This window comes from Triticum urartu, chromosome 3 (genome assembly GCF_003073215.2).
Source record: "Triticum urartu cultivar G1812 chromosome 3, Tu2.1, whole genome shotgun sequence".
NCBI lineage: Eukaryota > Viridiplantae > Streptophyta > Magnoliopsida > Poales > Poaceae > Triticum > Triticum urartu.
In genome coordinates, this window is record NC_053024.1 from 318,415,957 (window position 1) to 318,440,330 (window position 24,374).

Genomic DNA, 24,374 nt, shown 5'->3' on the forward strand with positions numbered 1-24,374 from the left:
ACGATGCACATGCCTTCACCTATCATTGCAGCATGTTATACACCCCCTATACAGGCGCAAAATTTCGACAACATCAATTCATTGCCGAAAGATCCTAAAAGTATTGGGGGGCAAGCCGATCCAAGCAGGGTTGAGTTTAAAGAAAAATATCTGGCCCAAGTGGACAAAATCAAGCCAAAGCTCACAGGGAATAGAGTCAACGAATTTACTACACCTACCCTTGAGGAATTACCAGCAGAATATCGACAGGCCTACAAAGCACTCAAGAAGAAGCGTGGAGAGGGATATTTGCAAGAATACATCAAGTGCCTTCCTCCATGTAGCAACCATGTTGGCCCTTCTACACTGTTGAGGCAAGATAAAAAAGAAGCTTTGCAAGGAAACCAGCAAAAAAGGATTCACTCGGCTAATATGGTGGATTCGATTGAAACCGGATTGAGCAACGTGATGTTTAAGGCCGAGTGCGTTGCATCGTTCCAGACGAGTGCATCACCGGCTAAAGCAGAGTGCATCAAGACAACTATTGCCGCGTGTACCAAAATAGAAGATGCAAGCTTGGCTGAGCAAAGGAACGACAAACACAACAAATTGGTTGTGCTCGATTTTTCTGGATGTAAGGGAGCTTACATGCTACCCTATGAGTTTCGTGCTAAAGATATTGATGAGCATCAAGAACAAAGTAATATGGATGAACACAGTTCAGTTAACGATGAACACCAAGACCAAGAAAATGCGGCCGAGCAAAGTTCAACGGACAAAGAGCGTCCAAGTGAAATCCACTCGGGCAATCCGACTGAAATATACTCGGGCAATTCGAGTGAAATATACTCGGGCAATCCGAGTGATGAGGCACCAGATCTAGAAAAAGAGGAAGAGGCGTTGGATAATTATTCAGAAGTGGAGCAATGTATTGTTCCAGTGGTGCAACCATCTTCTCCTTCCAACGTCTTCACAAAGGTACACCTAGCAGATAGTTTACTCAATTTTCGATTCGGTCAAAATCATATTGTTGATGCACCTGTTAGTAAGATTCTAATTAATTTTGAAAGACCAATTGAAATGAGTAATCTATCTGTTAGGAATGATATTGTCACTAATCATGATAGTCAACACATGGTATCATTCATAGAGGCTAATAGTGACAACTTATCAAAACCAAAGTTGTTCTTGTCATGCCAACTGAACTTTGTATTCATATGGACAACTTTGTTTGTTTCATGCCTGGTTAACATTTGGTCTCGGATGAGACGTATATTCTGTAATTATTTTGGTTGCAGAAACATAAAGCCAGGTCCAAAGTCCTTCGAAGCTGATTCAAAAGCATTAGGAAAAGAGGATGAAAATCAATGCATAGCCGAGTCGGATGACGCTAAGCCAGCACTGCTCGATTGTTTTGTTTCAGAGCTAGTATCACAATATCAGTTAATGGACGAGAAGTGTACCTTCAGTCCGGGCATAGTTGATCACATCGTTGGTGCATCGTCGACTAATCCTATTATAATTGATCATGATGTTGAGCCATCAGGACAAGAACAAATGCAATGTTTGTTTGAAGAGAATATCGAAGACAACAACGTGATTCATCAAGACGCACAATCGAGACAATTGAAGTTTGTTGAGGCACGATCATATGACCAGTCGGATCAAATTGGTTTTGATGGTGATCAAATGTTGACTCGGCTATCTCAAGCCGATTCACCTAAAGGTCAACATGTACACACCAATGATGATGGGGTCAAGTCTTCGAGCAAGGATATGATTAAAAAGTGCATCAACAACAATCTTGAAGATGGGAATTCCATCAAAGCTACAATGGCGACATCTAGCACTGGGGGGGGGGGGCAACAAGAAAATTCAAAGACCGATGCACGCACAATTAAAGAAAGCAAAGGCAATGGTAAGCACAAAGGTAAAAGGCGAAAGTCACTTTCGTGCAGTTATTAGAAAAATAACAGAAGATAAGTGAGGCAAAGAATGCTTATCGGCCGAGTGAAACAAAAGCATCGAAGTCACCCCTAAGGCATAAATTTGAAGACTTGGATTGGAAAAGGAAGACGTTGAGCAAGCAGACTTCATATCCTACTTTTGGGCCGCCAATGCCAATGTCGTGGATGCCTCCCTACGCTCATGTAAATCCATATTCATCATGGGGCACGTATGATACAAGGGCAAATTATCCATCTTATTTTAGATCATCTCGCCAACATTATGCAGCTCCAAAAATATCAACATTTGATGAACAATCACACGTCAAAGACCGTTTCAATCATAAGGAATCGGTCCGGAGCTCAAGGAACAAGAAAGAGGTGGTCAAGCAAGTGTACCAGGTCAAGAAAGATGGTCATAAGTGTGCTACTTCAGATTTGTTCTCAAATAACAAAGAGCCAGTTAAAGTATTGACATTGGCTACAAAAGGAAACGAGGCAAGTCAATCAAGTGCCAAATCTGAAGGGAAGAAGTTGAGAGTGCACAAGGCCAAAAAAGAGTTGGCATTGGTTTAAACAAAATCACAGCCGACGTGCTCACTCGGCTTAGCACATTGGAAAGAGAAGGAATTACAAGGACTTAGTGCACATGAGTTGAGAAAGAAGAACATGGCATGGGTTCCCAAGAGGAGCAGTCAAAATAGAAATGATGTCCGACCTTCTATTGCAAAAAGTGTTAAAAAGGTGAAGAAAGAAAAGGATGGACGCAAGAGTGCTATTTCAGATCCGACTCCAAATGACAAAAAGCCAGCCGGGCCTATGTTGGCTGCTAAGGACAAGAAAGTGAAGCAAGTAAAATTCAAGGATCCAATAGTCAAGTTTGGACAGGCGAAGCCAGAGATGCCCAAAGTCAGGAAGAATTTGCCAGTGCATAAACCAAAGTCCTAGCCGGGACGCCCACTCGGCTTACCATATTCGCCACAGAAGAAGCTAAAACATCTTAGGGCCAAAGAGCTGGAGAAGAAGAACATGGCCTGGGTTCCTAAGGGAAATCCTCGAGTCAAGAGCGGCATCACATGTCCTGTTGCGAAACCAGCAGAAATAAGGGAGTACAAGTGTAAAGCCCGTAGGCGAGGACGACAATTTTCATATAGGAGACTCCAGGAGGCGTCTCATCCATATTCTTCAATCGTACCATCAAAATCAACGTTATGGAATTTATCCTCAGCCAAAACATCTGACTTATTTCGGCTATTAACACTTTGGTGGACGGACTCCCGAGCACTTTTGAGATAAGAACGCATGGCCGATATTTGCATATCGCCCTCAGAATTCATTGTGTTGACAAACCCGACATCTGGCTAACGGTGTTCACCATGGTTGATTTCCTACTCCTATAGCCGATGCTCAGTGTTTGCCAATACTGGCAAGGCCGACTTAATTATTGAGTCGACCACCAATCAAGGGTCTAGTGCATAAAAGAGCCCCGACTCCAAATGTTATTTATTTGCAGGATCCAAGTCAGGAGACAGACGTTGTTCGGCGGAGGCTTGATGGTGTACTTTGATAACGAGTTGAGTCGCCGAACAGTTGACGGTATTCCTTTGAGGTGCATGGTCATAATCGTTCGGCAACCGTCTTCGTTGAAGGGTTCTAATATTCCCAGGGAATGCCTGGACAAATGCAAGGTCCGGATTGACGTAAGAAACTTACGTGGAAGCCTTTGTGACATCCAATTGTTGTTTTCAGACAACTATTATCCAAGAGGCTCTACCGAAGAAGCAACAAACATGAGCATATGGATGATTAAAATTATCATACTCAACATGCACAGCCGATGGAGTGTTGACATCATGCTTAAACATTACCCTAAGCAAGGTATTTTCTGGCATGCAAGCTCTGCCAGAAAACAGGGGGGCATGTGTTGACACCTGATTTTGGCAAGATATAGATTGCAATGAAGATGTTCTCGAGTGAACGGGTTTTCAGCATGAAAAGATTCATGTCGCCGAGTGGAACAACTTTGATGTTTCGGTTATATTCATTCGACCTTATCTTACGGACCAAAACTATACTCCGAGTGTCATAATTCAATGTTTTGAGTGGTTTTTAGCCAATCACGTCTTCAAGATGACCTCAGATGAAGGAGCACTCTTAAGGAATTGTCTTCGCAATCGATTTTGATATATAAATCATCTCAATCCGAGTTCATATGCAAAAGTTAGAGGCAATACACTGCAGACCGAACCTCAACGGAAATATGGCGCGAGGTGCCAGACACTTGTCTGATAGGTTGCGCGAGTAATTCGGCAATCAAGGAGGCCTTGAATCAAAAAACCTTTAACACGAAAAAGTTTTGTCTCGTCGAGCCGATCATTTTTCATATAAAATTTGTCTCAATCCGAGATCGTATGCAACCTGGAGAGGCAAATCAAATCAGACTGTGTTTTCAGTCGGGAAATCCGAGTGAAAAGTTTACCATCCGAGTGAAAACCTACCGATCGAGTAAAAGGTCGAGTGAAAACTTATCGATCGAGTAAAAGATTGGCTTCTGAGTGAAAATATAGTAATCCGAGTGAAGTTATTCCGAGTGAAAAGATTATCATCGGAATGAAAACTTGACGTTCGAGTAAGATATTGCCTTCCGAGTGAAATATAGTCATCCGAGTGAAAGATTGTCTTCCGAGTAAAATTATAGTCATCCGAGTGAAAGATTGTCTTCCGAGTGAAAGACTCTAACATCCGAGTGAAAAGGTCCAGTCGGACGAAAAACTCTAATATCCGAGTGGATGAGCTCGGATCCGAGTGAAACTGAAGATGTGCCTGAAAGGTAATCCAGATGACCTTGGATGGAAAAGTGATCAACACGGAAGTTGTGCGCATCGTCAAAATGGTGAACTTTGGTTTTGGAGTCATTATCATCTGAGATAGTGTACAGCCTGTAAGTTCACTACGAGACTCGGACAATCCAGTTCGTTACATGACCGAGTCCGACTGGATATTAAAGATGGCTTCGTAGAATATTCAAGATGGTCTTATTTGGAAAAGTGTTCAACATAAGAATTGTTCGTCTCGTTGAGGCGCACAAGTTTCATATTTGGGCCGTCTTGATCGGAGGTCATATGCAAGCTCGGCAGCCCGCGCAAGGAGGAAGACAGAAGTTGGGCCAGATTCAGACTGAATCCGAGTTGGAATAGAATTAGGACTCTAGGACGTGAATTGATGTAATTTTTTGTAAGGAAAGCCTAGATGAATCCTTTGCTTGTACGGGAAGTCCAACCGCCTCTTATATATGTTGGGGGTGATGGCTGATTGAACAACACCAATCGAACCAATCAATCTATTACACTTTTGTGTTCATCTATCGTTATCCCCTGCCCTTGTATCTTTCTTTTTCGTTATTCGTTCGTTCTTCGCATTGGAGGGCGGCGATCCACGAGGCTCTAGGGGGGAGCTAATCGACCTAGGGCAGCCCATAGCCGCCGCACTCCCTGACGGGGTCCCTCCCGGGCGTGTGGGGTTTCGGGTCTTCAAAAGCGCCCGCTGACTGTCTTGCGTATCGCGCTGTCGGTCGGGTCTCCTTCGACATGAGCTGCGGTGCATCACCCCCGGTGTCGAGGGTACATGTGACGTGTTCGTGTGTCAACAATCTTTTTGGCGACTCCGCTGGGGACGAAGCTTTGAACAGTCTCCAACCTGTTCTTGCTACGAGGAGAGCGTCATCAAGCGGCTGCAATCTACAACGGTAACATGTATCATCAATCTCCTTGCATAGATGCAAATAGCCATTATGTTGATGTTGCTAGATCTTTCAACGGGCATATGATGTCGGCCAGCCCTAATGAGCAAAGGCCGACTAGTTATTCCGTTGGAGAAACTTGGAATTTACAGAATTGTGATATGCAACTTATGAATCTGAACTTTCGTGCATCGACAACGTCTTTCAATATCCCTGGCCCCCTCCTGGCGCCCTACAGCGCCACCGTCAGGTCGGCCATGGCAGCAAGCGGGCGGCCACAGCAACCTCTGCCATGAACGGTGCCGCCCGAGCCACACGTGTGCGCCAGCTGCCCTCTGGAGCAGTCCGAGCTCATCCTCAAGCTCGTCTGCAAGCGCTTGTCTGCAAGCACTCGTCGCCGCCACGTCCCCCCCTGCAGCAACAGAATGGCGGTTCGCCAGCGTCCTTATCCACGGCCGCGGAACTGACATAGTTGCGCTATAAATAGGACCCCCGAGCTTGTTCAGTCCCTCCGACAAGCTCAAGTCGTCCCCCTAGGGCTCCCTTAGCCTGCAATCGACCAGGGAAGGCCGTCTTCCCCGTCTCCGGCCGGTTCGGCCGCCTCCGCCTTCCGGCCCTATTCACCACAACCAGAGCCCTCCCCACCCCTCTAGAGCCACCGTCCTCTTCCCCTCAATCTTACGGAGCCGCCCAAGCCCTCAGCTGCGATGGGGAACCACCGTAGCCCAAAGCCCCAATCCAGATGAAGCCGCCGTCCGCCGCGGAGCTCGCCGCCGGCGACTCCCTCCACCCCCGCCGACCCAACAACCACCAGGAGGACCGCCCCGGTCTGGCGGATCCATCCCTACCCTCCGGAGCCCGCGGGAAGCCGCCATTCGCCGGCGTTGATCACCGGAGCCCCGCCTCGGCTCAGATAGAGGAGGAAGGAGGCGGGGAACGACTGGTCAAACCTGACCAGTGGGCCCCCTGGACCCACTGTCAGTGACCCGAGCTGGCCCGCGTGGTTTAAGTGGAAGCGTAAAACCCCCCAAGTACGTCTCCCCTGCTTCGAAAGCGTATTCTCATCGAAAAGTTTTCTTTTCTGTTTTATTTTAAAAACAGAGTTTGACTGAAACTTTGACTGGCTATATCTTTTTAAATATAAATCCAAATGACTTGATTCTTTTTCTGTTGTTTCCCAAATATTGTCTAGTTTATTTTCATATTTATTTCAAAATTTTCCATACAACTTTTTTGTGTTGTCTTTAAAGTATGTGTTAATTCAAATTTATTTAAAATAGGATTTTGGAGAGGGAGAAGAAAACTTTCAAAAGTTTTGGAATGCACCCTGCCTCTCCACAACTTGAAGGCAAGCATTCTGAACCCTGGCATGATATTGTCTTGCGTTGTTGATACGGTTGCAACCCCATCTTGTCTCGGAGAATTCGTTATGTTATGCGATGATACGATCATAATCATAGTGCATATTGATGACTTCATGCTGTTGGCATTTGATATGTTTGTGATAGAAATCCCCCTCATATGCCTCTCATGCCTACCGGGAAGGTTCCGGGAAAGTCTCTGTCTTGGGTAGACACGAGCTTGTCCCTCGACGAGACGGTTATGACCGGTGGGGCATGGGGAGGTATCATGAGTGGTGGTTCTGTCTGATGGATGTGAAATATAATTCTTGAGCTAACCATGCAGGAAATACTTAAACCTCCTGAGTCGGCCATAGATCGAGTCTTGTTCTAGTAACCCCCATACTTTTTTCATGCTACCACTTGTCCCTGCCGTAGGTAGGGTACGGTTCAGTAAGTTGTCAACCCCTTTCTAGCACACACCGTACAGAGAGGCCACAGTGGAAGATACCGACTGCAACCGGTAGGCATGCCACTTGGTCCGGGGGCATGGGTGTTTCCGGTTGGGACCGAGAGGGGGGCACCCCTTAGAGCGTGTGATAGAAATTTGATCCCATGCTAATCGACGTTGTAGCCTCCCCACTTAGAGTTTTGCTTAACGGGTGTCGTGGGTGATTCCAGACATGAGTAAAGTTAAGCTGGTGTGTGCGAGTCAGGCGTGTTTTCGACTAAAAGACCGTAGACGGAATTAGTTCCGATGGACTAAAGGAATCCGTTACTCATGGGTAAAGAGTACACCCTCTGCAGAGATTATATCTATTCGAATAGCCGTGTCCATGGTTAAGGACTACAGTCTGGGATGGGTCAAGTGTCGGTCTTAGTGTCGGTCTTCGGAGGAAAAACTACTAAACCAAAACATTGATTATGACCTGCGACATGTGATGATTATTATTATTATTATTGTGGACTAATCATTTGTATTATTTGAATCAATGAGTATCCCTGGGAAGGTTCTACCTCCTGGATATTCACTGTGATTATTTTTATATAAGACCTTTATGTGGTGTCGCTCAGACGCCCGACTGTGGCATGCTTGTTATATCATTTACTTATAAGCCCTTTATGTGGTGTCGCTCAGACGCCCGACTGTGGCATGCTTGTTATATCATTTACTTATAAGCCCTTTATGTGGTGTCGCACAGACGCCCGACTGTGGCATGCTTCATATTATTATCCTTTTGAGGCGTCATTTCAGACACTCGATCGGTGCTTTTCATTTCTACTCCCTGATTGTTTACTCATGTTTTATTTGAATGATTTGTTTGCGTGCATCATGAACCTTATTTCATAACTGACGAAGTGATCATAGAATATTTCAAAACATGATTATCAGTGGCTATATTATACCTGTGTTCTTAATGTTTGCGAGTACATTCAAAGTACTCACTGGCTTGTCCCTGGCTATTGTCTTGGCCAGATTTCTTGCGTGGAGAGGAGCGTTGTGATGACAGCCCCGGAACCTACGCAATGGTAATAGGAGCCTCGCGAAGATAGGAGTTATCCTGGTCAGCTGTTCCTGTGGGAAATGGAGTCCCATAGACGCTGATGATCCGCAAACCGCTTCCGCCATCAACCAATAGAAACAAATTGTTGTACCCATAGGCCAGAATGGTCTTGTACTACATATTATGTACTTTGCTTGGAATTTCTGTATCAAGTTGGTGCCTCATCAGCTAACAGTAATCCTGGGGCTGGTGAGCACAAGGGACATTTTCTGGGAAATTTATATCCCGAAAATCCGGTCCTGACAGTAAACCGACTCCAAAACAGTTTTTAAGGCATTATTTCTCCATTTTGGAATATTTAGAAAAATAGAAAAAAAGAAGCAGTCCGGGAAGGACACGAGGGCTCCACGAGGGTGGAGGGCGCGCCCTTCCCTCCTGGGCGCGCCCGCTACCTCGTGGGCACCTCGTGTGCTCTCCGGACTCCGTTTTCGTACACGAAACATATTTTGGTCGGTAAAAATTCATTATATAATCTCCTGAAGGTTTTGACTCCCGTATCACGCAAAAATCTCCTGTCTTTGTTTCGAGCTATTTTTGTCAGGGTTATCAAGGCCAGGCACTATGTCGTCTCCCTCCTCCTCCAACCATGAGGGCAACGATGCTTGGCTAATGAAGATAGAGCTGAAGAGAGAAGAACCCATGGAGATCAACAAGGATGAAGGGATCAAGAAGGCTATGGAGGACCAATTTCCGGCAACAGAAGACACCCTTCAACTTGATCACAATCTTCTTACCCCAACAAAGATCGAAGCTTTCAAGATGATTGAGTTAGCTCGTATACAAAATAAGTATCTCACACGTGAAAATATTTTGTTGAAGGAGCATATCATCGCACTCAAGGGCATTATCCAAAAGTTACAAGACCTCCTACGCTCAATGTGCGACTATCCATCATCAACAACTCCACCTTCTTCACCAACAAAGGAGACATAACCACATGGGCATGGGCACTCTCCCTTGGCAACTGCCAAGCTTGGGGGAGTGCCCCCGTATCATATCACCATCACTTTTATCTTTACCGTTTTTCCTAGTTCGATCCTTTTGGTAATATCTTAATCTAGTAGAATAAAAGTTCTTAGTATGATCTAGTCGTGAGTTTTGCTTTATAATTCTTCTATGTAATCAAGTTTGTGAACTATATAATAAAGATTAGTGTTGAGTCAAGGGCTTGATTATTTTGCCATTATCCTAAGGGAATAAAAGAAAAGAGAAAGAAATAAAAAGAAACAAAGAGACCATGTGAGTCTTATGGAGAGCAATGAGCTCAAATAGAAAAAGTATGATGAATAAAAGTTGTTGAGGGTTGACAAACATAGTTTTGGTCATCGTTGCAATTAATAGGAAGTAATAAAGAAAGAGAGGTCTTCACATAATATACTATCTTGGACATCTTTTATGATTGTGAGCACTCATTAAAATATGACATGCTAAAGAGTTGACGTTGGACAAGGAAGACAACATAATGGGTTATGTTTTCTTACATCTGAGATAAATTATATTGTCATGGATCATCCAACATGGTTGAGCTTGCCTTCCCCCCCCCCTCATGCTAGCCAAATTCATCGCACCAAGTAGAGATACTACTTGTGCTTCCAAATACTCTTAAACCAGTTTTGCCATGAGAGTCCACTATACCTACCTATGGATTGAATAAGATCTTCCAAGTAAGTTGTCATCGGTGCAAGCAATAAAAATTGCTCTCTAAATATGTATGACTTATTAGTGTGGGAGAAAATAAGCTTTATACGATCGTGTGATATGGAAGAAATAAAAGCGACAGACTGCATAATAAAGGTCCATATCACAAGTGGCAATATAAAGTGACATTCTTTCGCATTAAGATTTTGTGCATCCAACCATAAAAGCGCATGACAACCTCTGCTTCCCTCTGCGAAGGGCCTATCTTTTACTTTTATCTCCTACATTGCATAAGAGTCATGGTGATCTTTACCCTTCCTTTTTACATTTTATCCTTTGGCAAGCACAGTATGTTGGAAAGATCCTGGCATATATGGCTAATTGGATGTAAGTTTTCATGAACTATTATTGTTGACATTACCCTTGAGGTAAAATGTTGGGAGGCAAAACTACAAGCCCCTATCTTTCTCTGTGTCCGATTAAAACTCCATACCCATAAGTATTGCGTGAGTGTCAGCAATTGTGAAAGACTATATGATAGTTGAGTATGTGGACTTGCTGAAAAGCTATTATACATTGACTCTTTCCTATGTTATGATAAGTTGCAATTGCTCCAATGACTGAGATTATAGTTTGTTAGTTTTCAATGAAGTTTATGATTCATACTTGAAATTGTGATTGAATTATTACTCTAGCATAAGAAATCATATGACAAGAATTATATAAGTTGTTGTTCTAAGAATGATCATGATGCCCTCATGTCCGTATTTTATTTTTATCGACACCTCTATCTCTAAACATGTGGACATATTTTTCGATTTCGGCTTTTCGCTTGAGGAGAAGCGAGGTCTAAGCTTGGGGGAGTTGATACGTCCATTTTGCATCATGCTTTTATATCGATATTTATTGCATTATGGGATGTTATTACACATTATGTCACAATACTTATGCCCATTCTCTCTTATTTTACAAGGTTTACATGAAGAGGGAGAATGCCGGCAGTTGGGATTCTGGGCTGGAAAATGAGCAAATATTAGAGACCTATTCTGCACAGCTCCAAAAGTCCTGAAACTTCACGGAAGACGTTTTCAGAATATATAAACAATTCTCAACAAAGAGATTCACCAGGGGGCCACACCCTGCCCACGAGGGTGGGGGCGCGCCCTAACCCCTGGGCGCGCCCCCCTACCTCGTGGCCCCCCTGGTGGCCCTCCGGTGGCCATCTTATGCTATATGAAGTCTTTCGATGGGAAAAAATAACAAGCCATCTTCTCGGACGAAACTCCGCCGCCACGAGGCGGAACCTTGGCGGAACCAATCTAGGGCTCTGGCGGAGCTGTTCTGCCGGGGAAACTTCCCTCCGGGAGGGGGAAATCATCGCCATCGTCATCACCAACACTCCTCTCATCGGGAGAGGGCAATCTCCATCAACATCTTCATCAGCACCATCTCCTCTCAAAACCCTAGTTCATCTCTTGTATCCAATTCTTGTCTCCAAGTCCGGGATTGGTGCTAGTAGGTTGCTAGTAGTGTTAATTACTCCATATAGTTGATGCTAGTTGGTTTAATTGGTGGAAGATCATATGTTTAGATCATATATCCATATTAATACCCCTCTGATTATGAACATGAATATGCTTTGTGAGTAGTTACGTTTGTTCCTGAGGACATGGGAGAAGTCTTGCTATTAGTAGTCATGTGAATTTGGTATTCGTTCGATATTTTGATGAGATGTATGTTGTCTCTCCTCTAGTGGTGTTATGTGAACGTCGACTACATGACAATTCACCATTATTTGGGCCTAGAGGAAGGCATTGGGAAGTAATAAGTAGATGATGGGTTGCTAGAGTGACAGAAGCTTAAACCCTAGTTTATGCGTTGCTTCGTAAGGGGCTGATTTGGATCCATATGTTTCATGCTATGGTTAGGTTTACCTTAATACTTTTGTTGTAGTTGAGGATGCTTGCAATAGAGGTTAATCAGAAATGGGATGCTTGTCCAAGTAAGGACAGTACCCAAGCACCAGTCCACCCACATACCAAATTATCAAAGTACCGAACGTGAATCATATGAGCGTGATGATATTCCCATGTGTCCTCGGGAGCGCTTTTCTCTATATAAGAGTTTTTCCAGGCTTGTCCTTTGCTACAAAAAGGATTGGGCCACCTTGCTGCACTTTATTTACTTTTTTATTTGTTGCTCGTTACAAATTATCCTATCACAGAACTATCTGTTACCACTTATTTCAGTACTTGCAGAGAATACCTTGCTGGAAACCGCTTATCATTTCCTTCTGCTCCTCGTTGAGTTCGACACTCTTACTTATTGAAAGGACTACGATAGATCCCGGATACTTGTGGGTCATCAGTCTACAAGCTAACAAGATAAGGAGCCCTGCACACAAACAAAATAAATGCTTGCATACAACTTGGCAAGGGGGTTGTCAATCCACTAGTCTTGCTAGTTGCAAGGTCAAAAGAGAATAGTGGATGATAATAATATAGTGGAGCGGTAAAATAATGGAGAGTAAATAAAAGACCAATTGTGTACATTTATGTCGAATAGATCTGGGGCCAATAGGTTCAGTAGTGGCATGTCTCTCGAAAGTAGATAATGGCATGGTAGACAAATTACTATTGGGCAATTGACAGAAAAGCATCATTCATAACTATGATCATTCATGGCATAATCTTGTATAGGCATTACGTCTGTGGTAAGTAAACCGTAATTCAACTGCATCTACTACTATTACTCCACCCCAAAACAGCTATCCAGCATGCATCTCAAGGTATTAAGTTTAATGAAAAATAGAGTAATGCAATAAGCAAGATGACATAATGTAGACAGAGAGAAATCAGGGAATAAGATTAAACCCCGTCGTATTATCCTCAGTGGCAACAATACAAATGCGTTACTTGTCCACATTCCGTCACTGGGACATAGAACACCGCAAGATTGAACCCACTACTATGCACCAGCCCTCTGAAGAATTACCCATGTATCTTGGCCAAAGAAGAAAAATAACTTGGAAAGCATACATAGCTATTTAATTGTAAAACAAACAAACACCAAAAGATTCAATTGTATTCAATGAACAATCTGATCATAAATCGACAATTCATCAGATCCCAACAAACACACCATAAAAAGTACACCAGATTGATCTCAGATGAGATCATTGTATTGAATATCAAAGAGAGAGAGAGAGATAACCATCTAGCTACTAAAGGAACTACTCACACATCATCATGGAGGTAACAAGGTTGATGAGGAGGTCTGCCGTGGTGGTTTCCCCCTCTGGCAGAGTACCAAAATAGGGCTCCAGATGGGATCGCTTCAGAACAGACCCTTGCGGCAACAATTAAGTTCTTTCGTGGATCTCTCTGAAGGTTTTGGCAATTATGGAATTTATAGGTGGAGAAATTATGTCAAACGGAGCATAAGGGGGACCCACAAGCCTAGCTGGCATGACCACCCCCTGGTCGTGCCACCTTCCCTTGTGGATGATCGGTGGGTCCTCTTATGGTCTCCCGAAGCTTCTATGGTCCTTTGTTGTCCAAATTTTTTTGTCAAAAATTGGCATCGTATTTGGACCTCAGATATGGTTTTCTCGCGAAACCAAAAACAAGCAAAAAACAGGAACTAACACTAGGTACTAAATTAATAGGTTAGTCCAGAAAAATAACATTAAAAGTTATAAAATGGTAATAAAAGAATATATAATATATAATTTATAATATAATAGCATTAAATAATGAAAAAATTATAGATACGTTGGAGACGTATCAACAGCTCATGCAGAGTCATCATTGGCGGGGAGGTCGATGGTGGATGACTCATGTTCTTCATATGGCCGGCTCAATAGGGTCGAGTACATCCATACGTCTGGACATGATTAATTTATTGCTTCATTTGCCACTGGGACGTCCGGCTACAACGTGTCGGGTACATGCGGATGGCTACATGGCTTTCCACTACATATGTAGTCATCGAGACCACTGATTGGACAACCATGTTTCATCTCTAGTGGTGTATGAAAGCATGCAACATGAATGGCCAGTCAGATGCCTTCACATATTTCCCTCGGTTTGACGTCCTTTGCTGACCCTCGTCATCATGGCATCTGCGTGGGCTCTCATCACCATAGCGTATGCCCGGTTGGCTTCTTTGTAGTACTGGAGAAGCAGCGTCGAGAGGCACTAAAATTATTATTCTTCCCATCAAGAACCCACTTGCCTCTGATGTCCCCAACGACGCGTGCAAGCATAAAAAGAGGATCGGGGATGGATCACGCGGGGCCATCACTGGCGGGGAGGTCAATATCGGATGGCTCAGGTTGTTCCATTTTATTACTTCGCTTCCACTGACACATTCAGCTCAAGCATGACGAGTACATCCATACGACATGATGCGATTAATTTATTGCTTCATTTGTCACTAGACGTCCGGCTCTAGCTCGTCGGGTACATGCGGCCGGCTACATGGTTTTCCACTCCATATGCATCGATGAGACCACTGATTGTACAACCATGTTTCATCTCTGATAGTGCATGAAAGCATGCGACAAGAATGGTCAGTCGGACGCCTTCATATATTTTGCTCGGTTCGATGTCCCGCCTAGAACCTCGTCATCATGGCACCTGCTCTCATCACCATGGCGTCTGCCCGGCTGGCTTCTTTGTAGTACTGAAGATGTGGCATCAAGAGGCATGAAAATCATTATTCTTCCTGTTAAGAACCCACTTGCCATGCACGGCACAACCAGGAACCACGTCTACAATAAGAATATGGTCCTAGCAAGTGTACGATCACCGTCTGGCAACATAACAAGGCAATGTGTCATTCTCCTGCCATCACCTGGCTTTCCCCTTGTGGAAGGCCCCTTTGCACTGGAAGATTAATATTTTTGTGTGGAAGCTACAACGAGGTCGCATCCCTTCGGGTACTGAGGTACTTAAGCGGCATGGCCCCGATGATGGTTTGTGCCCCTTATGCGCAGTGCCTGAGACTGGGACTCACATCCTATTTTCATGCACAGCGGCATGAGTCCTATGGGCGTTTGTGCGCGAAGCACTGGGCCCGATTGGGAGGCCCTGGACCTTACAGAGTTCTTCTAGATTAGGGCAACACAACCTGGGCGACATAGCCACTTATTTTTGCAGCAATGTCATGGACTCTTTGGACGACACATAATAAAATGGTGATTGAGCAAGTCATTCTGAGGTAGGCGTCTGAATCCTTCACATTACTTGCTTTTCTACATCGCTGGGACCCGCTTTCTAGGTGGCACGACCGTGATCAACTTGGGCTCATGCTAGAAGCGCTCCTGGCTACACCGCGACGACTATCGTCTTCATAGGGCCACTTGTCGGCAACACTAGGTGGCTTTTTTCTATTTTTTCTTGTGTTTGTTGGGCATGATTATGCTGTGGCCTCAGCCATCGTTCATGATTTGGAGTTTGGATGCTGATTTATGGATCATTGCTTTATTTATAAAGCAGGGTGAAAGCCTATTTTGAGGAATCATGGGAAGCGCGCGAGAGATGAAGGATGAGGCCTTCAGGACTGCCTTCAATCAATCATATGTCCAAAGGATGCGTGAGGTGCAAACCACAACGAGAAGGTGCGAAGACTTCTTAAACGAGCAAGGGCTCTTTGAAAACTTTGCCTAGAAGGCGTCCAGTTCCAGCATGGGGGCTCACGCAATGGAGGCCTCATTGGAGACGGCGAAGGCCATCCCACTCGGCCATAGACAATGCGCTAGTCAGCCCCAAGTCAGACAGACAGTCCAAGCCACTTTCGTTTGCTGATTAACATGTAGAACGGGCTAGCTTCTCCATGATTTCTCTCCTTTTTCTTTTTGTAGAAGTGACACCTCACAAGAACAAACAATATACTTGTACATCCACACACTTCAACTAAACGTAATCATAACTAAAACTCCAAACAAGATACATGTGAAAGTTGTGGTCGAACGTCTTGCCGTATAGGGCTGACGACTTCATATAGGTGAGAAGAACCCACGAGAACAATACATATTCGGTTTAGTTACATGACCTTGTTGAACAAGGAAAGAGAAAACGTGAAAGAACCAACTACTGTAATGGAGACCCTATGCTAGTACATATAACCAGATATAACGAGAGTCCTAGTACATGACATAGTTTTAACATCCTCCCTTAATCACAACCTTGATAGGTTGAGATTACGCTTGAATGCTTCAAAGCTTCTGGTAGGCAATGCTTTTGTAAGACAATCCGCAATCTGATCTTTTGAGTGTACAAACCTTATCTCCAGTTATTTGTTGGCAACTATTTCTCTGACAAAATGGAAGTCAATCTCAATGTGTTTTGTTCTGGCACGAAAGACTGGATTTGCAAAAAGATATGTAGCACCAAGATTGTCACACCATATACACGGAGGTTGAGTCTGTCTTACTCCAAGTTTCTTAAGCATGGACTGCACCCATATAATTCCTGCTGTAGCATTAGCCAAAGCCTTATACTCTGATTTTGTACTTGATCTCGAGACAGTAGCATGTTTCTTTGCACACCAGGAGACCAAATTTGGCCCATAAAATATTGCAAATTCTCCAGTTGACCTTCTATCATCTAGACAACCTTCCCAATCCGAATCAGAAAAAGCACTAACAAGTGTGGAAGATGACTTGCTGAACGTTAGGCCAATATCTGGTGCACTTTTGACATATCTTAAGATATGCTTTGCAGCTATCCAATGTGTTGTAGTAGGTGCATGAGGAAACTAACACACTTTATTCACAACAAAGGAAATATCAGGACGAGTAAGAGTCAAGTATTGAAGTCTACCTACTATACTTCTTTATCTGGTGCTATCCTCTGGATTCAAGAGCTCTCCTTCTGCAAGTGACACATGTTCTATACTGGACAAAGGTGTTGGTGATGGTTTGCAGGCTTGCATGCCAACTCTAGTCAAAAGATCAGTTGCATATTTTTCCTGAGAAAGATGAAGACCTTCTCTGGTTTTCTTCACTTCAACGCTAAGGAAGAAGTGCAAGTCTCCTAAATCCTTGAGAGCAAATTCCAAGTTTAGATGTTTTAGCAACCATGGCACTGCCTCATTTGACGAGCTTGTAACAATGATATCATCAACATATATAAGCACAAATATAGATGTATTTGACTTGTTGTAAATAAACAAGGAAGTGTTAGACTTGGAAGGAGCAAAATCAAGTTGTTGCAGCTTTAAGCTCAATCGAGAATACCACGCCCTTGGAGCTTGCTTCAGACCATACAACACTTTGTCAAGTTTGCACACATGAAAGGGTGCATTTTTGTCCACAAAACCAGGTGGTTGTTTCATATTTATACTTCCTCTTCCAGAGCACCATGAAGAAACGCATTATACACATCTAGTTGTCTAAGACTCCAGCCCTTGGACACTGCAATAGATAGAACAAGACGAATGGTAGCAGCTTTAACAACTGGACTGAATATCTCCTCATAATCTATGCCATATCTTAGTTTGAAACGGTCGGATTTCGGGTTCCGTAGACCTTGAGAGGTTCGAACTCTGGGGTGTGTGCGAAGAACTCAACCTCCCCAGTCTGCCTACTCGCCAATCTCTCAGCCTAGCTTGATGAACTGGAAGGAAACGAGACACAGTAGTTTACCCAGGTTCGGGCCACCTTGCGGTGTAAAACCCTACTCCTGCTTTGTGGTGGATTGGCCTCGAGGGGCTGAGGATGAACTAGTACAATGGGAGAACAACCTCAGGAGGAGGAGTGTTCTTGGGCTCGAACAAGCTGGTGAGTGTGAGGATGGAATGGATCCAATCCTGTCTGTCCCCTTCGTCCTTCTCTACGGTGGTGGCTAAGTCCTATTTATAGTGGCCTTGGTCCTCTTCCCAAATCAAAGGCGGGAAGGGATCCCACAACGGCCAAATTCAAAGGAGGACAATAAGTACATGCTATCCTGACAAAAGTAATCTTCGTCTGTGAAAGCCTCTGGCCGTTACACCGCGGTGGGCTCGGTGATGACCTCCGTCCTGGCGGTCTTGGTCTTGTTGCACCGAAATGGAACCTTTGGCTGATTCCTTGGGACACCGCGCCTACGCTTGCCTCCTTAGAACCAAAGAGGAAACGGGTACACTGTGCCCGCTGGTGCCCACCTGGCCTTGGTCGTCATGGCTCACGTCATCTGAATCTCATGAGGCATGGCTTGCATAGAGATCTCCGCTCCTTAGGAGCCAGCCCGAGGAGGCTGTTCCTCGTGGAGGTCTTGGTGTCATTCTCCTCGCGAGGCTTGGCCCCTCGCGATAGTCTTGAGTTGTTGATGTTGAAACTGGGCCTTACCGGGTCGTCGATGAAGCCACGCCGTGGGCTGCAGGCAGGCAAGTCTGGGTACCCCCGTTCCCAGAACGCCGACAGAAACCTTTTGCAACGAGTCTGGCCTTATAACGATCTATAGTTCCATCTAACTTCTTCTTAATTATGTAAACCCACTTGCAGTCAATCAATTTTTTACCTCTTTGTGGAGGTACGAAATGCCATGTTTTATTTGTCTCAAGTGCCAAATATTCCTCTTCCATAGCCTTTTCCACCGCATGTCACCAAATGCTTCCTCGAGATTAGTTGGTTCTCCTGTTGAACATGCCAAGCCATATTTAGTAATATGCTTATAATTAATAGGTTTGATCACTCCCTTTTGTAGCTGTGTGCGTGCTAGTTCAGGCCGAGCAACAGAAATAGCGGGTGCAGAGGATCCCGGAGCATGCACAATTGATCAGGATAGCTCCACCGATCCTTCGGTGTTTTGTTCAACACCCGATCTTGAGGAAATCACGCCAGAGGGTGGAGGCAAGCACGGATCTTATTTGGCTGGAGTTGAAGCAGTTTGATGTTGAATATGCGTAGAAGATCCCAACTGGTCATGATGGGCCGATGATTACGCATCTGTCGAGAGGAACCCACTGGACCCGGCATGATCTGTTCTGGGCCCCGAGTCAGTCGACTGATGGGTTTGACGCCGCGTGTACACCCGCGGTTCGTTTGTGAAACGCGAGGCAGCCTGAGGCAGCCCATGATGTCGTGTGTCCGATGGAGATTGGGGCGGCCTGTGTGATTCTGCGCTGGCACCCTGCTCATGATTTGACTCTGATCCTGAGGGAGAATCTTCCACCTGTTGCTGCTGCTGCAATCTCGGGGCAGATTTTGCGCCAGTCCTGTTCCCTGGTGGAACACTCATGCGATAATGTTGATTCTGAACCAAACTTGAACCATTTTGTTTGGCGTTTCTTTCTGCGTTCGCGGTATATGTTCCTATAGTATCTGCGGCATCATGCAACTCATAACCAGGGTCGGCAGAATTAGTCAGTTGATCATTCAAATTATCATCATCCCCTTGATCAATACTGCTTAAGTGAGATGGAAGAAGCAAAATTTCTTTGCGAAGCATAGCACCAACATTGGGATGAAGATGTTCAAAAGGAAAAATAGTTTCATCAAAGACAACATCTCGAGAAATATAAACACGACCGGTAGGAACATCAAGACACTTAACCCCCTTATGTTGGCACTATAGCCAAGAAAAACACACTGTTTTGAATGAAACATGAGTTTGCAATTATTGTATGGGTGAAGGTTAGGCCAACATGCACATCCAAAGACGCGAAGAGGTGTATAGTCTGGTTGACATGAAGAAGTCTTTCTGATGGAGTTTCATTATGGATGACACGACTAGGAAGCGTGTTGATAAGATGAACAACAGTGAGGAAAGCTTCGTCCCAAAATTTTAAAGGTATAGAAGCACCGGCTAGAAGAGCTAGACCTATGTCAATGATGTGTCTATGCTTGCGTTCAGCAGAACCATTCCGTTGATGAGCATGAGGACATGACACATGATAAGAAATACCAATTTGTTGAAAAAACGAATTTAACTTCTCATATTCACCACCCCAATCAGATTGGACGGCAATAATTTTATGATCAAATTTGCATTCAACAAGTGCTTGAAAATTATGCAAAACTTGAAATACATCTGATCGTTTCTTGAGAAGATAGATCCATGCGTATTTGCTATAATAATCAATGAAACTAACATAATAAGTATGGCGACCAACAGAAGTAGGGGTAGGACCCCATACATCAGAAAAGATAAGTTGCAGTGGTTGAGTAGAAATACTAGTGGGAACAGGATATGGCAACTGATGAGACTTAGCTCTCTGACATGAATCACAAATAGTCTCACTACTATGCTCTCCAACAAATGGGAGCTTATTATTTCTAAGCACTTGTTGAACTACAATAAAAGAAGGATGTCCTAAATGTGCATGCCACCTCTCCAACGAAAGTTTAATGACTCCATATCCTTGTTTATTTGAGCTTCTAAACCAGGGAATCAACGGGTATAGCCCTCGTATGCATCTACCTCGATGAAGAATTTTCCTCGTGACTTGATCCCGAATCAAAAAGTAATAGGGATGAAATTCTAAAAATACTTTGTTATCAAGGGCAATACGATGAATAGAGAGGAAATTCTTCGAGGCAGGAGGTAAATGTAAAAAATCTAAGATGTATATCTTTGTGTGGAGTTTTGATAATAGAATGACCAATATGACTTACCCGCATACCTGTGTCGTTGACGGTGTGGACTTGATCATGGTCGTGGTATTTTTCGTGCATAGTCACCTTCTCTAGCTCGCTAGTGATGTGATTTGTAGTGCCGCTATCAACATACCAATTTGTATCGACTCCATAAGAGCCATCTGCAGCTGCGGCAACTCATTTTTCTGATAATTATTGTCCTCGGCATAGCGCCAGTTGCAATCTTTTGCAATGTGATTAGTTTTCTTGCATATTTGGCAGGGCCCAAACTCATCAAATTCATGCCCACGCGATGTGTTGTTGTTGTTGCCAGATTGTCCTCCCTAGCGGCCCCTATTGTTGGAGTAGAAGGGGCGGCCATTGCCGGAGCGGTTGTAGCCACCACCACCGTTGTAGCCACCATAACCAGAGCCGCCACCTTGCTGGTTGTTGTAGCCGCCACCACCTCCTTGCTGGTAACCGCCATTGCCCCAACTGTGCTGATTGTAGTTGTTGCCACCGCCGCCGCCAACGTCGCGCTGTCCACCAGAGTTGTTGCGCGGTTGGCCACGGTTACCCTCGGGGCCACGACCACCATGTGAAGCAGCATTGGCTAAGGATTTAAAATTGCTAGCAGCACCCTGGAACAACTCCACCCTATGATCAAAGTTGGACATGAGGGCGAAGAGGGTGTCGAGGGAGATTGGCTCGGTGCGGACGTCGAGGGCATAAATCAGCGGTTGGTAATCCATGTCCAGTCCGGCAAGGATGTGAGACATCAGCTCATCGTCCTCGAGAGGACTGCCAGCAGCCTCTAGCTCGTTAGCCAGCGACCTCATATGGACAAAGTAAGTCGCCATGTTCTGCGTACCCTTATGCGAATTGGTGAGGGCGACCCGAAGGTTGTTGATCTTGCTGCGTGATGTAGAGGAGAACATGTTGGCGAGGTAGGTCCAGAGACCGTGCGTCATGGGAATTGACAAAACCTGGATCATTACTTCCTTTGTCAAATTGTTCAGAAGGTAACCAAGCACAAGCTAGTCTTGACGAACCCAGATTGTGTGCTCGGGATTTGGGGTGGTGATGTCCTTGTCGTCCTTGTCCTTGGTGGCAATAACCTTGTGCGTCTCGGCATCTGATCCATCGAGGAGGCCATAGAGACCTGCACTGCGAACCTGCGGAAGGATCTGCGTGCTCCTGAGGATATAGTTCTGTCGGGTAAGCTTTTCTGTAACCTAGGTGGAAAGCGCAACAGTGAATGAAGAAGACGCCATGGCTGGATCGAGGGTTTGGTGTTTGGGATGTTCGCTAGATGTGATGGAAGAGTCTCGCTTTGGTTACCATGAAAGTTGTGGTTGAACGCCTTGCCGTATAGGGCTGACGGCTTCATGTTATATAGGTGGAAAGAACCCACGAGAATAATACAGAGTCGGTTTAGTTACACGACCTTGTCGAACAAGGAAAGAGAAAATGTGAAAGAACGAACTACTATAATAGAGATCCTATACTAGTATGTATAACCGGATATAACCAGAGTCCTAGTACATGACATAGTTTTAACAACATGCTCTATACGAATTATCATGAGCAGCCTTCACATAAAAAACAAAACAAAAATACCATGCTAGCGGAAGCAGCAATTTGGTGTGTAGGCTCATCTGCACCCGTGATGAAGAAAAAAATCAAAACAAATACTAACAAAATTTAAAAAAAATCCATTTTTTGCATGGTAGATAATTTGGTGCGTAAGGTGTGCTTCAAATTTCGGATCATTCGGACATCTGAGTAACTCTCAGCAAAAAACACAAATTTAGGATATGTAAAAATAATTATGTTCATGTATTGTTGTGACCCTATTTGTCTTTTTTTCCGAGAGGTACTCATATGTTCAAATCACATGAAATTTGGAGCGCACCTCACGCACCAAATTATCTACCATGCAAAAATAAAATTGAATTTTTTGTTTTTTTGTGATTTTTTTCTTGATGGGGTGCAAATGAGCCTGGGCTCAGAAATGAATATTCACATGCCAGCCTACTATAATCATGCAAGTGAAAAGACAATAAAACATGACACATCAACATGTATGCATATCAGAGCCGTGCGAGAAACACGCTAGTCATTCCCTTCTACGACGCAACACACATCCACTTCGTGGGGCGCACGCCACGGGCATTTTTTGCCGCCCCGACAACGAGAGAAACCCTTTTTCCCTGGAGCGCTCACGGACACGAGAGACCTCCGTGTTCTACAAAGAATCAAACATGCCCACAAACAACTATACCGACAAACCAATCTGTGATTGGATGGTTAGAGGTACTGTGGTATCCCCAACCCACCAGGGTTTAAATCCTGGTGCTCGTATTTATTCAAGATAATATGTCGGCTCAGTCTTTCGAAGGTGCTCATAGAGATAGGGTGTGTGTATGCATTTATAAGGGTGAGTATATGCGCCTATATATGAGCGCTTGCGTCTGTACTGTGTTCAAAGAAAACAACTATACCGAAAAACACAATAACAAAAAATAGTGACTAGTGAAACAACAAAACACAAACATCACAGCCAAGAAACTACCCCCCGTGTCCCTCGATGACAAAAACGCAGACACCAGATGCTCCTCGGCCGCTGGCGCTACTTGCTCTACCACATCCACTCGCCCCTCTCTATCTCCTTCGATGGCCTCCGAAAACTATGAACCTGGAATGCAGCAACGCAACGACGGTGAGCAAGAAGAAAAGCTGCAATGCACGAAGTGTTGGACGTGACACATAAAACAACCCAACTTATAGGAAAAGGCAGCCATCTTAAGGAAAAGGCCAAAACGACCTCGAAACAACCGTATCAAGGAAGATTGAGCTGGCTGGGTATGCCGAGCAGGCCTCGTGCGCGTGCCTAGGTCGAACACATTGGCGCCTGACCGAAAAAGCATGTCTGGCTCGCGAGGCCATGCATGCAAGTCGCAGCCAGCCAGCCAAGCTGGACGGGCATGACCAACTCGGGAGGCCGCACATGCAAGTCATAGCTGGCCAGCCTAGCCGGACGGGCATGCCCGACTCGCGAGGCAGGGCATGCGAAACGCAGCCGGCCAGGCGCCCGAACGGACCCATCTACACGACCAAACCAGCACGGGGGAGGGGCGTGTGCATTAGCCTAGCGCGAAGCACACCCAACCTGGCATGACCGGAAGCCCCAAGGGACGGAAGCTGTTTAGCCCACGCGCCCACCGGCTCACGCAAGGCCAAACCGGTCCCACACGTGAGCCAGCAATGCAACCGCGACTAGGCTTGCACGACCGTCGTCACCGGACCAGCCCGACGGAAAGTGAGGGTGCCGCCAGGTGGGTGTGGGCATGGCTTCGCACGCAAGAAAGCATGCAGAGTCTCACCCGCGGGCGCGGCCGTCGCCGCTCAATGATGGTGGCCCTGGGTGCGCCCTGCGGTCCACTCATCAAGGACCTCCCGGCAGGGTTGCCCGGGTCCAATCCATTAGGGCAGATTGGACGGCTCAGAGCACTCCCGATTGGTTCGCGTGGCATGCTATCATGCAAAGGACGTTACCAGGCAGGCCTGGCTCACCCATCGCGCTTGTATGGGCGTGAGGAAAGG

The 24,374-nt window shown here is 45.0% G+C and overlaps 1 pseudogene; it reads right to left on the reverse strand.

The window, feature by feature from the left end:
• Positions 1-21,429: 21,429 nt before the first annotated feature.
• LOC125549698 lies at positions 21,430-21,568 on the reverse strand (annotated as a pseudogene).
• Positions 21,569-24,374: the final 2,806 nt, after the last annotated feature.